General features: G+C 39.1%; 1 protein-coding gene across 1 annotated transcript in view; it reads left to right on the forward strand.

The window, feature by feature from the left end:
- LOC306850381 (WD repeat-containing and planar cell polarity effector protein fritz homolog) overlaps nt 1-12,839 on the forward strand; it is a 55,404-nt gene that overhangs the window by 6,228 nt on the left and 36,337 nt on the right. Inside the window, 1 exon segment of the mRNA XM_079385983.1 lies at nt 8,483-8,576. The gene's annotated coding sequence lies outside the window, so the exon portion shown is untranslated.

The raw sequence follows: 12,839 nt of genomic DNA on the forward strand, positions 1-12,839 counted from the left end.
ATTGCATATTAAATACATGCTTTCATCAAAAATCCTGAAATGGTTTTTATTAGATATCTAGGTTTCCATAAAAATATTAAGCAGCAAATAATAATAACAAAATCCGCATATAAGGCTAATTTCTGAAGAATCATGTGACAATGAAGACTGAGTGATGGCTGCTGAAAATCTGTAATAATTAATATTTCACAATATTACTATTTTTTTACTGTATTTTTGATCAAATAAATGCAGCCTTTGTGAGCATAAGAGGCCTCTTACAAAAATATTTTGTAAAAATTTAATGGTGTATTTCTGCAAATTAGGGCTGTGCAATTAAATCGAATTTGATTATGATGTGCATCTCGTCAGTAAAGCCGGTTCAGTGATTGGCAGTAAATCACCATCACCTGCTTTCAAATGGAGAGGGAATTACTACACAGAGCCGTAGTTCACCGACAAGATAGGCAATATCGCATTCATAATCGCAGACGAATCGCCTTCGATTATGAACACGAAATTGCCTAGCTTGTCAGTGAATTACGGTTCTGTAATGTAATTCCCGCACCATTTGAAAGCAGGTGATGGCGATTAACTACTAATCAAGAAACCGTTTTTACTGACTAGATGCGCACGATAATCGAATTCGATAAATTGCACAGCCCTACTGCAAATAAAAAATAAAAAAACAAGTCAGTTTTACTTGTCAGACAAATTTACCTTGTTTGTTTAGATATAATTACTAGTTGTTTCCTGGGAATAAATAGTCTTGTGGCATCAATACCAAACTTACAAACATTAGCAAATATACTGTTTTTTGGAAACACTGGTCTCAATAGAATCACTTTAGGCCATCAGAGTGCTGTAATTTGCAGCAGAGGCTTGACACATTCTCAAGTAAGAACCAGTCCACGTCACAAGCACTGGCTCTTAGTCACACAACTGATTGGAGAGGACCGCCTCATTTAGTTTGTCAGGAGAAGATGATGTCTGAAATACGAGAGCTCTCTGAACCATTTTAATACTTTAACTGCTGCTGAAAACTCTCTGAGCTCTGGTCCTGGCCCTGCGGGCCCTTGCTTGGGAAAGCTGATATAGCATCTAACAAGACAGGGCTTGAGACATGCACTTCCCTGCTTTTGTGACCACTTACCTGCGGCCAGCCGCTTGCATTTGAGGATTTCCCCATATAAAGAGGAAGAGAGGAAACGTGTATGTGTTGACAATCATCAGTCATATACAACATGCAGGAGCCGAGGATAGAATAGCAGGGAGAGTGTGTGCTGGGTTTAACATCGAGTGGGCATCCCATTAGAATCAAAGTCATTGTGTTTGTAGAGGGGCACTTGGGTGGGTGTGTTTTGTGCATGCATGGCTGATCACTCTGGCTGCTTGTCAGATGGAGCTCCTCCAGGTGCTGGAGAATTCAACATTCCCAGTCCAAACCAGCATTCCTGTTCCGCCTGCTCTCTCTGTTCCTCCTCACCCGCGCTCAGACTCACATGATGATGCTCAAATTCAAAGGTCAGAGGTCATGCAGGAAAAGCCGACCTTTATTTTAAATTGAAAATAACTTTGTGTCTCGTCTCTGTCAGCGGTGTCGGCTTTAGGGGTCATAGAGAGGGCAAGACTCTTATCCAGAATGCCAAAAACACCTGGAGAAAAAGATAACATTTCATTACAAGTAATACTTCGATGTCAGTGTACTCTGTGTGAATTGTGTATTGGTACTAATCAAACAATCTGTACTTAGAAGTGTTTTCTCTTCTTTCTTTTTTTACGCATCCCGGCCAACCTGACACAGCAATATTTGTACCACCAATAGCCTGAGTTTGGGGTGGGACTACCTTTTTGTTCGACGAATAGCATATGTGGGAAATGTTTAGAAAATAAAATTGTTTACAACTATTTTTAAGCTCTTTTCTGTGTCAGAAATTATATATGAAATGTTTTATATCATATATCATATCATATTATATTTTGCATGACCAAAATATTTTTGATATATAGGCTAATTCTTTAGATGTGGATATAAGTAATGGAATGGGATTTTTTCCTGTGTGGTTTATGTACTAAGAGTTACAAAAATTATATTATTGTATAATATTATATAGCAATATATATTATTTGTTAATACACTGGAAAAAAAAATTTTTTTTGGTAGGATTAGCTTTTTTTTGGTACAATTTTCACTTAGAAATTTGCTAGTAAACTTAGCAAATTTACAAAGAATAATAATTAATATTTTTATACACTCGTAAAAAATAATCGGGCACAATATCCTGTATAATTTGAAGGAAATTTTCCGTATTCATTTTTTACAGGTGTTTTACCAATATTTTGAATTTCACACTTCATTGCATTGTTTTGTAGAGTTAACAGAAATGTCCGTAAAATTAATGGATAATGTTGTGTGTAATGATCTGCCTGTACTTTTACGGATTAATTTTTTACAGTGTAGTTTTCACAATTTAGCTTCATAAAAATATCTATGGCAATGTGATTTTGTCCTCTGTGTGGTCTGATGTAGAAATAACTCTGAAAGGTTTAAACGAGGTCGATCACTCTGGATGTCACCCTGAAGAAAAGAAGAGAGTGAGGGAAAAAGAGCAAGAGGAAGGGCAGGTGTGTGCTGTGTAGCGGCCACCATGTCAACGTCTGCCTTTCTGGACTGACAGGTTGTCATTTTTTTGTGACAGCATCCTGCAGACTATCCGTAATGAGCTGCTGTGAAGTCCACAACATTCTCCTGACCTTTCGGTGGCTTGCATCATTCCCAGGTCTTCTCCTTCCACGCATCCTTGTCAAAGGGTGAAACCGCAAAACGCTGGGGGATGAACGCTGGCAGGGACATTAAAGAAAGTAAATCCAACAACAAAAACAAAGACATGGACACACTGACACCTGTCTCACTCGCACCTGTCTCACCAACAACCACACTGGACACTGATAGACAGACTCCTTGCGGTTTTGGCCTTTGTTGATGTTGACGTTTACTCACCTTTGGTCACCAGAATTTATTTTACAAACAAACTCTAGCCTGTGTTTGAAAGTCACAGAAAAAAGCCCCCACAGTATTCAGACAAAAAAAGATCCCCAAAGTTTCTTAAATGACAAAACATTCCTCGGCTCTGAGAAGTGTGACCCAGCCTTGCGCCCCCACTGTTTGACTTTCTGCTCCAAGTCTCTGGGTAAACACCTGCTTAAAAGGCATCGCTCCTTTTTCTCTCCTCTGTTCTTTTCGTGGCCCTCTTTCTCCTGATCATTTTGCTCTAATGATGTTTACAGATGTACTTAGACCTCCTTGTGAGTGTTTTAGTCTCAGGTTATTACCACCCATGTTTACGGCTATGCTAACAAGAATCGCATTACGCCTGGCCTGTCGGAATAGAAGAATTCAAATCAAAGCTTTATCTAAGTGTTTAGGAAGAAAGCCTGCCTGGACATTCAATTTTAAACTCTCATAAGTGCAATCGTAGAAGGTTGTGGGTATTGAATTGATGCAAACACACACACACACACACACACAATATATATATATTGGCTGCTGTATGCAGTAACTACACATTTTTTCAATTTGACTGATGGGTTTTGCTCAGATTTAGAGAAAATAATGCAATGGATATTAAATATAACATTTTTCCATCAAAAGTCTGTTTTACAGTTGTATGTCAAAATGATCATTACTAATATAATGGTAATGTCATCGCACTGTATTGTTGTGACTATTTATATAAAACAAAGCACAACTGTGTGTCTAATATAGCTTTTAATTTGAGTAACATACAATTCAGTTTTAATATTACCGTATTTTTTTACTTCTTCATAGAAAATAGTTCCTAACTAAGGCACTGGAAAATGAACCGTTGCACATTGCCAAGTAAAAAATGTTAGCTGTGTTTTGTTCCAGAATGAATGATTGTTTTTGAGTAGATCTGTTGAATAAATGATTCAGTGACTCGTTGTCTCATAAAACAATCCCTGCATCCCAGTTTGCATATCATCCACCATAAATAGTATTAAAGATTACTAATTGCAAACACTATTTAGGGCAGAAATCGGGATGCAGGAAGTTTTATTCCTGAATTAATCAGTTTTTTAAATTAATCAGCTAAATCAACGAGTCACTTGTTGTTTAAAGACAGTTGCTTGTTGACACCTACTGACAGAACAATATGCTTAAAAAGAAAAAAACTGCCTCAAAAGAATCCGTAAAGAATCCCTACCGCTAATGAACTACTAATGCACACACACACAGCAAATTATCTTATGCTCACCAAAACTGCATTTATTTGATTCAATATAGAGTAAAAACAGTAATATTGTAAAATGAATTGGAGCTATTTATAGTATTAAGACCTCTTAGGAATGTGAAAGAGGAAAGGAGAGAGAGAGAGCGAGGGAGGAATGATGGAAGAATGACCATGCAGCACTGAGAAGATAAGATGACTGGTGGCGATGGCATTGTGTGTATGCACGTGTGTGTGTGTGTGTGTGTGTGCGCTGCTCGGTCAGCTGTAGAAAGCATGGCACAGAATCAGAAACCTTCTATGCAAACCTGCTGACGTGCTTTCTTTCTCTCCCTCCCTCTTTACAGTTCTCCTCCTCTTTTTAACCCACCTAGTAAATCCTTGGCTAGTCTCAGTTAATGCTGCTAACTCTCGTTTGAGATTGAGAGAGCTGGCAACTCCTGTACGTGTTTGTGCTGATCTTCTCTGTCTCAAACCTTTTTTTCCCCCTCTGTCTGAACTTTTCAACTCTTGAACTCTCAATGGCCTCGCTCTCCGTCTCTCGGACAACAATTGGAGTAGATTCTTCCTTTTCATCCCGTCAGGATCTCCTCGTTTTTCACACTTGTTCATTCTTTTCTCCTCTCGTTTGACAGACAGACAGACCTGCCCCCCGGCCACGCCACTCACGCTGCCCAACTTCATTTACGGCCCTGATTGACACCTCTTACATACACGCTCGCACACACAGATACTGTAGATGTCTTCTCACATGAATAGTATTAGCTTTACCTCATTTTGAGCTGCTTGTCTGTCAGTCGCTATTATTTGCCTGCTGAATGTGAATAGAGGCCTCTCTGAGACACTCAGGCTGTGTGTGTGTGTGTCATGGCGCCACTCTGTCCTTGGGTCTCTTCAATGGCACCTTCATGTTACGTAGCGTAGCCACATATTGTCTGTCACACTTGACTTGTCTCTCCTGTTATGAGGACCTCAGAATGTGGAGAAAAGAAATAGATGAGTGGACTGATATGAAATACAGTATAAATTGTATGAAGCTATGGTATTTCAACTGCTTAAAGCAGACAGATGGGAATATATAGACTAATTCAGTTCTTTTCTCTGCTTGCATATGGTTTTTCTGGTGTGTTGCCTTTTGAGCTGAGGTCTTTTTAATGGAAATGTCTAAAATATCCCTGTTTAGAAAGCCAGCTTTCCTGTTATGCAGTACTTTTTGAAATGTAAATTTAAGCAAGTATTTCTAGTAGACTTTCAAAATATGCTGTGGTCAAGATTAGGCAATTAAACTTTATTAATTATAGCTTGGCTATATTATAATGGCAAGAAAATGAGCCAGAGGCCAGAATTTTACCATCTTTGGAAATGTTGATTAAATCATGATTTAATGAAATGCTGATTTCTGTCATTTTATTGGATAGAACATTTTAGAGTGAGAAAAAACAACTACCGGTAATACCACAAACTACTTACTAAACTAGCCTACTTTCTTAAATACCTCTTGTCACAAAAATAAATATTTTCACAAATGTCAGACAAAAAAAAAAAAAAATCTGATTTTGCTATGATTACGTTTGTGCATCTTAGAAAAATGACTAGTAAAATAGTTGAAAAATGTCATTACCCTTCAAAAGTTTGGGGTCAGATTTTTTATTTTGAAAGGAATTAATACTTTTATTTACCAAGGGTGCATTAAAGTTGATCAGAGGTGACAGTAAAAAATAAGTTACATAAGTGTTCTATTTCAAATATATGCTGTATTATGGTTTCCGCAAAAATATAAAGCAGCACAGCTGTTTTCAACAAAAATATTTCTTGAGCAGCAAATCAGCATATTAGAATAATTTCTGAAGGATCATGTGACACTGAAGACTAGAGTAATTAGCTTTGCCATTACACAAATGATGGGGACATAAAAATGTACTGCATAACAGAACTGACCCAGCTTATTGTAATTTAACATGCTCGAGCTGTTGTTTTGAACAAGAAGCAGGTTGTTTTTGTGGTTTGAGTTGGTTTACCAGTCCTAAACATCTTGGCCAAAAATATCTGTCCAACAGTACATGGACCCGCCTGCTCAAAGTGAAACTGATTGGCCATCTAGAACAGCTTGTAACCATATATGACCAACAAAACCCATGTGAAACAAAAGCTTGTTTAGCAAGATTCTTCAGTTTATTGTTCCAGTTTGGCTGTCTTTTGAATGTTTTGATAGACTCCCACCCTTTTGCTTTCTCTCTCTCCTCCTCTGTTTATTGGGCTACTTATCACTCTTATCATCACTTCCTCTCTCTCTCTCTCTCTCTCTCTCTCTCCACATCATCTTCTTTCTCCTGTCTTATCACTCTCCCTACAGCACTCCTGGGCATCCTCCAGTATCCCATCATGCCCTTCTGTAATCTGTGACACCATTTTGTCAGCACATCTACTTGTATGTTTGACTTCCACATTCCCCTTTTCGTTTCTCACTCCCAAAGTGTTTTCCATTGTTTTGTGTCTCTTTAATGTTAATGCTGATGGCCGTGGCCAGGCTGTGCCCTAGAGAACTCTGATAAGAGCTGCTGCCTTTTCTGTTTTCTTTTGGTTGTACTGTTTTATATTTTCAATTCAGTAACTTCAGCTTGAGATACAGAGGAGAGGGAGAAAGGAAAAACAGTGGTAATACTGAAACGGAGTCAACACACAAAAAAGTATATAGAGTTATTATGCTTATATACATAGTAAACATTATTTAAATATATTATTGGTATTTTGCTGCTGTCTATGAGTGTGGTGTGTGAAACCTAATGAGTACTAAAATCACAGCAAGTGTCAGGAAAAGGTTGTTATGATTTTCTAAAAGGGGAAATGTGAGGTGAAGGGTTAAGGTGAAATTATGAATGCCTTTTTGAGGGGTGTTTGGGGGGCTGCAGTCCATAACCTGTGGCAGTTTCCATTGTCTGTAATTTCAGCTGTCAGTCCAGGTTAGATGGGACACTTTTACTTGTGTCTGTGACTGAAGAAAGTTCTGAAATGAGAGAGAGAGAGAGAGAGGGAAAGTCAAGAGAGGACATGTCTGCTTTTCCCTCAGTCATCTCCTGAAATCAGCAGGTGCATCTCTCTCCACTCTCCGTCATGACCCTGGATAGGGCCGCGGGATCACCAGGGGTCAATCACTTGCTGATGATTTTCGTTCCGTCTTTCTGCTGCAGTCAGCTAAACTCTGCGGTGGTTATCTGTGCTCTGCACGTGAATTCACCGGCATGACCTTTTTAATTTTTTCTGACATTTTTTATTATTCAATTTGCCCTGTGTTCTCGTTCGTCGCTAAGGTCCTGTTGCTTTGAAAAAAGTCAAATGAAATAGAATAAAAAAAATGTAGAGTTGCTTGATTGCATTAAATAAATCAAAGGCTGGCGGTGTGGATGATAATTGACTATGAAGGGCAGAACTAAAGGTACAGTTAAAGCGAGAGTGCCATAAATGAGGAATGATAAATTTAATCTGGGCCTGATTAAATAAGCGAAAAGAGGAACAACGTCTCTTTGTGGTCGACCACTGGGCAAACAGAAAGATTGCCTGATGGACTCATCCTTTGCTCAGGTTGAATATTAATGTGAATACGTGTGCTTGAGAGAGAGAAAGAGAGGGAGAGAGCACCGATAAGACTTTGATAAAGATTCGTTTTCCCAGGGATTTAATTATGTTGCCTTTTAAATCTGAGCAGGACCGGAGGGCCAGATGCTCCCTGTCCTTGTTGTGAAACATTCTCAGTACTGTTTGACTTTAATGCTCACCTGCTGTGACAAATCTAATGTGTCATTTAGAGACTTACGGGAAACATACAAGTGCTGCATGCTTTTCATAGGCTTCCTTAACACTTGGCATTAACATGTGTTTTCAGTGATTGTATCACACTTGACCATATTAAAACCAAAGTTAATATTTTCCCAAGACACATTGGGACTGATTTCGGGTGAATAAAACCTCATTTGGAGTTGGTCAATGATGGATTTTAACCCAAAGTTTTTAAATGCTATCCAATTCAATCCAGTGCCCCATCGGATCACACCGTGAACGATTCCTTTAATGTCAATGCCTTTACTGTCACTGTCATAGCACAATAAAAAGCAGTAATATGGCAGATCTTTATAGAAATGACCCTTTATACATCATAATAACTCATCATAAATTTTATCGTGATGCACATTTGGTTGGTTTGGCTGATTGTCTGTGGTGAAAGTCTCAACTGCTGTCTTTCTGTTTCCTTTGAACAGATCTCAGGTAGACTGACTGTGTTCCTCTGCTCAGCCCAATGTTTAGACAGGCAGTTGGAGATGTCCACCTGAGGGGCAGATATGGCTAGAGGAGGTAGGGAACATGTTGGCCACAGGATCAGGATTAGAAGTAGTTTGACAGCTGCTCAGTGTGGTTCCTGTATGTTTTCATGTGTAGGAACAACTCCAGACTTGAATGTCTCTTGCAGAAGTTTACTAAATATGTGGGACAAATGTGTGTTCATTTGCATGAGTTACAATATGCTGTAGTATGTTAAAAATTGCTGTTGATTGTTCAGTCAAATGTGAAGAAGTCAGATGCATGGCACAACATCATTAACAAAATTTATTAAAATTTAAATAATGAAACAGAACATCCTTGTTGAAGTTGTCAATTAACCAAGCTGAGACTTGTCAGCAGTTTTATCCAAACTTAATTCAAATTCTTCTGTTAATACTCCACTAATTTATTTTTGTTTGTTTGTTTGTCAATGATATTATGATGTCTGTCTTTACAGGCCTTTTATGGGCACACTTTTGGACAAGCTACAACCTGAATTCCGGAAATGTTGGGACGTTTTTTAAATTAGAATAAAATGAAAACTAAAAGAATTTCAAATCACGAGCCAATATTTTATTCACAATAGAACATAGATAATATAACAAATGTTTAAACTGAGAAAGTTTAAAATTGTATGCACAAAATGAGTTCATTTTAAATTTGATGCCTGCTACAGGTCTCAAAATAGCTGGGACGGGGGCATGTTTACCATGGTGTAGCATCTCCTCTTTTCAAAGTGGTTTGAAGACATCTGGGCATCGAGGTTATGAGTTTCTGGAGTTTTGGTGTTGGAATTTGGTCCCATTCTTGCCTGATATAGGTTTCCAGCTGCTAAAGAGTTCGTGGTCATCTTTGACATATTTTTCGTTTAATGATGCGGCAAATGTTCTCTATAGGTGAAAGATCTAGATTGCAGGCAGCCCAATTCAGCACCCGGACTCTTCTACTACGAAGCCATGCTGTTGTAATAGCTGCAGTAAATGGTTTTGCATTGTCCTGCTGAAATACACATCGTCTGGAGGGGAGCATATGTTGCTCTAAAACCTTTATATACCTTTCAGCATTCATGGTGCCTTCTAAAACATGCAAGCTGCCCATACTGTATGCACCGCTATACCATCAGAGATGCTGGCTTTTGAACTGACCGCTGATGACACGCTGGAAGGTCTCCCTCCTCTTTAGCCCGGAGGACACGTCGTCTGTGATTTCCAACAAGAATGTCAAATTTGGACTCGTCTGACCATAGAACACTTTTCCACTTTTCCATTTTAAATGAGCATTGGCCCACAGGACACGACGGCACTTCTGGACCATGTTCACATATGGCTTCCTTTTTTCATGATAGCGCTTTAGTTGGCATCTGCAGATGGCACGGCGGATTGTCTTTACCGACAGTGGTTTCTGGAAGTATTCCTGGGCCCATTTAGTAATGCCAATGACAGAATCATGCCGATGAGTGATGCAGTGTCGTCTGAGGGCCCGAAGACCACGGGCATCCAACAAAGGTCTTCGGCCTTGTCCCTTACGCACAGAGATTTCTCCAGTTTCTCTGAATCTTTTGATGATGTTATGCACTGTAGATGATGAGATTGGCATAGTCTGTGCAATTTGATGTTGAGGAACGTTGTTTTTAAAGTATTCCACTATCTTTTTACACACTCTTTCACAGATTGGAGAGCCTCTGCCCATCTTTACTTCTGAGAAACTCTGCCTCTCTAAGACATCTGTTTTATGGCTAATCATGTTACAGACCTGATGTCAATTAACTTAATTAGTTGCTAGATGTTCTCCCAGCTGAATCGTTTCATAATGTCTTGCTTTTTCAGCCCTTTGTTGCCCCCATGCCAACTTTTTTGAAACCTGTAGCAGGCATCAAATTTGAAATGAGCTCATTTAGTGGATAAAAGTGTAAAATTTCTCCATTTAAACATTTGTTATGTTCTCAATGTTCTATTGTGAATAAACTATTGGCTCATGTGATTTGAAAGTCTTTGTTTTCATTTTATTCAAATTTAAAAAAACATCCCAACATTTTGGGTTATAATTCGGGTTGTAGATTTTAGGTCTAAGTTCAAACACTGGAGGAGACCTGTACGCTGTTTTTCTGGAGGTCTTGTGATGCTGCCCAAAGAAAAGAAGATAGTTTTTTTTTTTGAAGGGAAAACAAAATCCAAACCCACATGGCCCTGCGTGACAAACCCCGTTAAAACATAACTGTGGTTTATCACACCTGAGTTCAGTTTCTCTAGCCACACCCAGGCCTGATTACTGCCACACCTGTTCGCAATCAAGAAATGCCTGACAAAGTGAAGCAGACCGAAAGATCCTCAAAAGCTACACATCATATTCAGAAAGAAATTCAGGAACAAATGAGAAAGTAATTGAGGTCTATCAGTCTGGAAAAGCTTATAAAGCCATTTCTAAAGCTTTGGGACTCCAGCGAACCACATTATCCACAAATGGCGAAAACATGGAACAGTGGTGAACCTTCCCAGGAGTGGCCGGCTGACCAAAATTACCCCAAGAGCGCAGCGACGACTCATCCAAGAGGTCACAAAAGACCCCACAACAACATCTAAAGAACTGCAGGCCTCACTTGCCACAGTTAAGGCCAGTGTTCATGACTCCACCATAAGAAAGAGACTGGGCAAAAATGGCCTGCATGGCAGAGTTCCAAGCCGAAAACCGCTGCTGAGCAAAAAGAACATAAAAGCTTGTCTCAGTTTTGCCAGAAAACATCTTGATGATCCCCAAGACTTTTGGGAAAATACTCTGTGGACTGACGAGACAAAAGTTGAACTTTTACAAGTAACACAGCATTTCAGAAAAAGAACATCATACCAACAGTAAAATATGGTGGTGGTAGTGTGATGGTCTGGGGCTGTTTTGCTGCTTCAGGACCTGGAAGACTTGCTGTGATAAATGGAACCATGAATTCAGCTGTCTACCAAAAAATCCTGAATGACAATGTCCGGCCATCTGTTCGTGACCTCAAGCTGAAGCGAACTTTGTTTCTGCAGCAGGACAATGATCCAAAACATAACAGCAAATCCACCTCTGAATGGCTGAAGAAAAACAAAATGAAGACTTTGGAGTGGCCTAGTCAAAGTCCTGACCTGAATCCTATTGAGATGCTGTGGCATGACCTTAAAAAGGCTGTTAATGCTCGAAAACCCTCCAATGTGGCTGAATTACAACAATTCTGCCGAGATGAGTGGGCCAAAATTCCTCCACAGCGCTGTAACAGACTCATTGCAAGTTATCGCAAACGCTTGATTGCAGTTGTTGCTGCTAAGGGTGGCCCAACTAGTTATTAGGTTTAGGGGGCAAGCACTTTTTCACACAGGGCCATGTGGGTTTGGATTTTGTTTTCCCTTCATAATAAAAAAACTTAATTCAAAAACTGCATGTTGTTTACTTGTGTTATCTTTGATTAATATTTAAATTTGTTTGATGATCTGAAACATTAAAGTGTGACAAACATGCAAAAAAATAAAAAAATCAGGAAGGGGGCCAACACTTTTTCACACCACTGTAAATGGGCTTCCTCTGCCTCACATACACACCATAGACACAGAAGAGGCCTGTCACAGGCACTTGTCAGTTTTCTCAAAGGAATACCCGTGTTTTTCACACACACAAAAAAAAAAAAAAGAGAACATTTACACATTTCTCTTTCCACTAAGCTGGCTGGTCTCAATGAGATATCCTCTGCTTGAAAAAAAAAAAGAGAACCAGAATTGCAAATGCAGATTTAATCTCATGCACTGCACAAAAACTGTCCCTTTCTTCACAAACTGTTAACATCAGCTATGTTTCCATCACCCTGTTTTTATGCATCAGAAACAAGTGATGGAAACGTCAAATTTCAGGGAAATATTTCCTTGATTCGCCAAGTTTTTACGCTCACTTGAGGCGGTTTTTGACTTAAAAGAGTTAATGCGGATGATGGAAGATGGAAACACATTTCCATGAGCATCAAAAAGTCACATGACTTTGCATAACTTGACTAACCAGTGGACCGATCTTGTTGCACAGCATCTCAAATGTGGTTATGGTGATTCTGAGATGACTGAGCAAAGTCTGTCGTCAAAGTATTTCTGGATAATTGCCTCCCGGAACTGTCTAACACAACAACATTCCCAAACAGCAGGCATCCAGCTCCGTAAGCATTGACCACATTTTTTGTGTTTCGTCTGCTCGTTCTGATGCGCAAGTAATTTATTATTATTATATATACTCAATGGCTTCACTTAATTTTCTTAGTTAGTGCCAGTTTATCAGGAAGTGACGATT

This window comes from Barbus barbus (genome assembly GCF_936440315.1).
Source record: "Barbus barbus genome assembly, chromosome: 30".
In the NCBI taxonomy this organism is placed as follows: domain Eukaryota; kingdom Metazoa; phylum Chordata; class Actinopteri; order Cypriniformes; family Cyprinidae; genus Barbus; species Barbus barbus.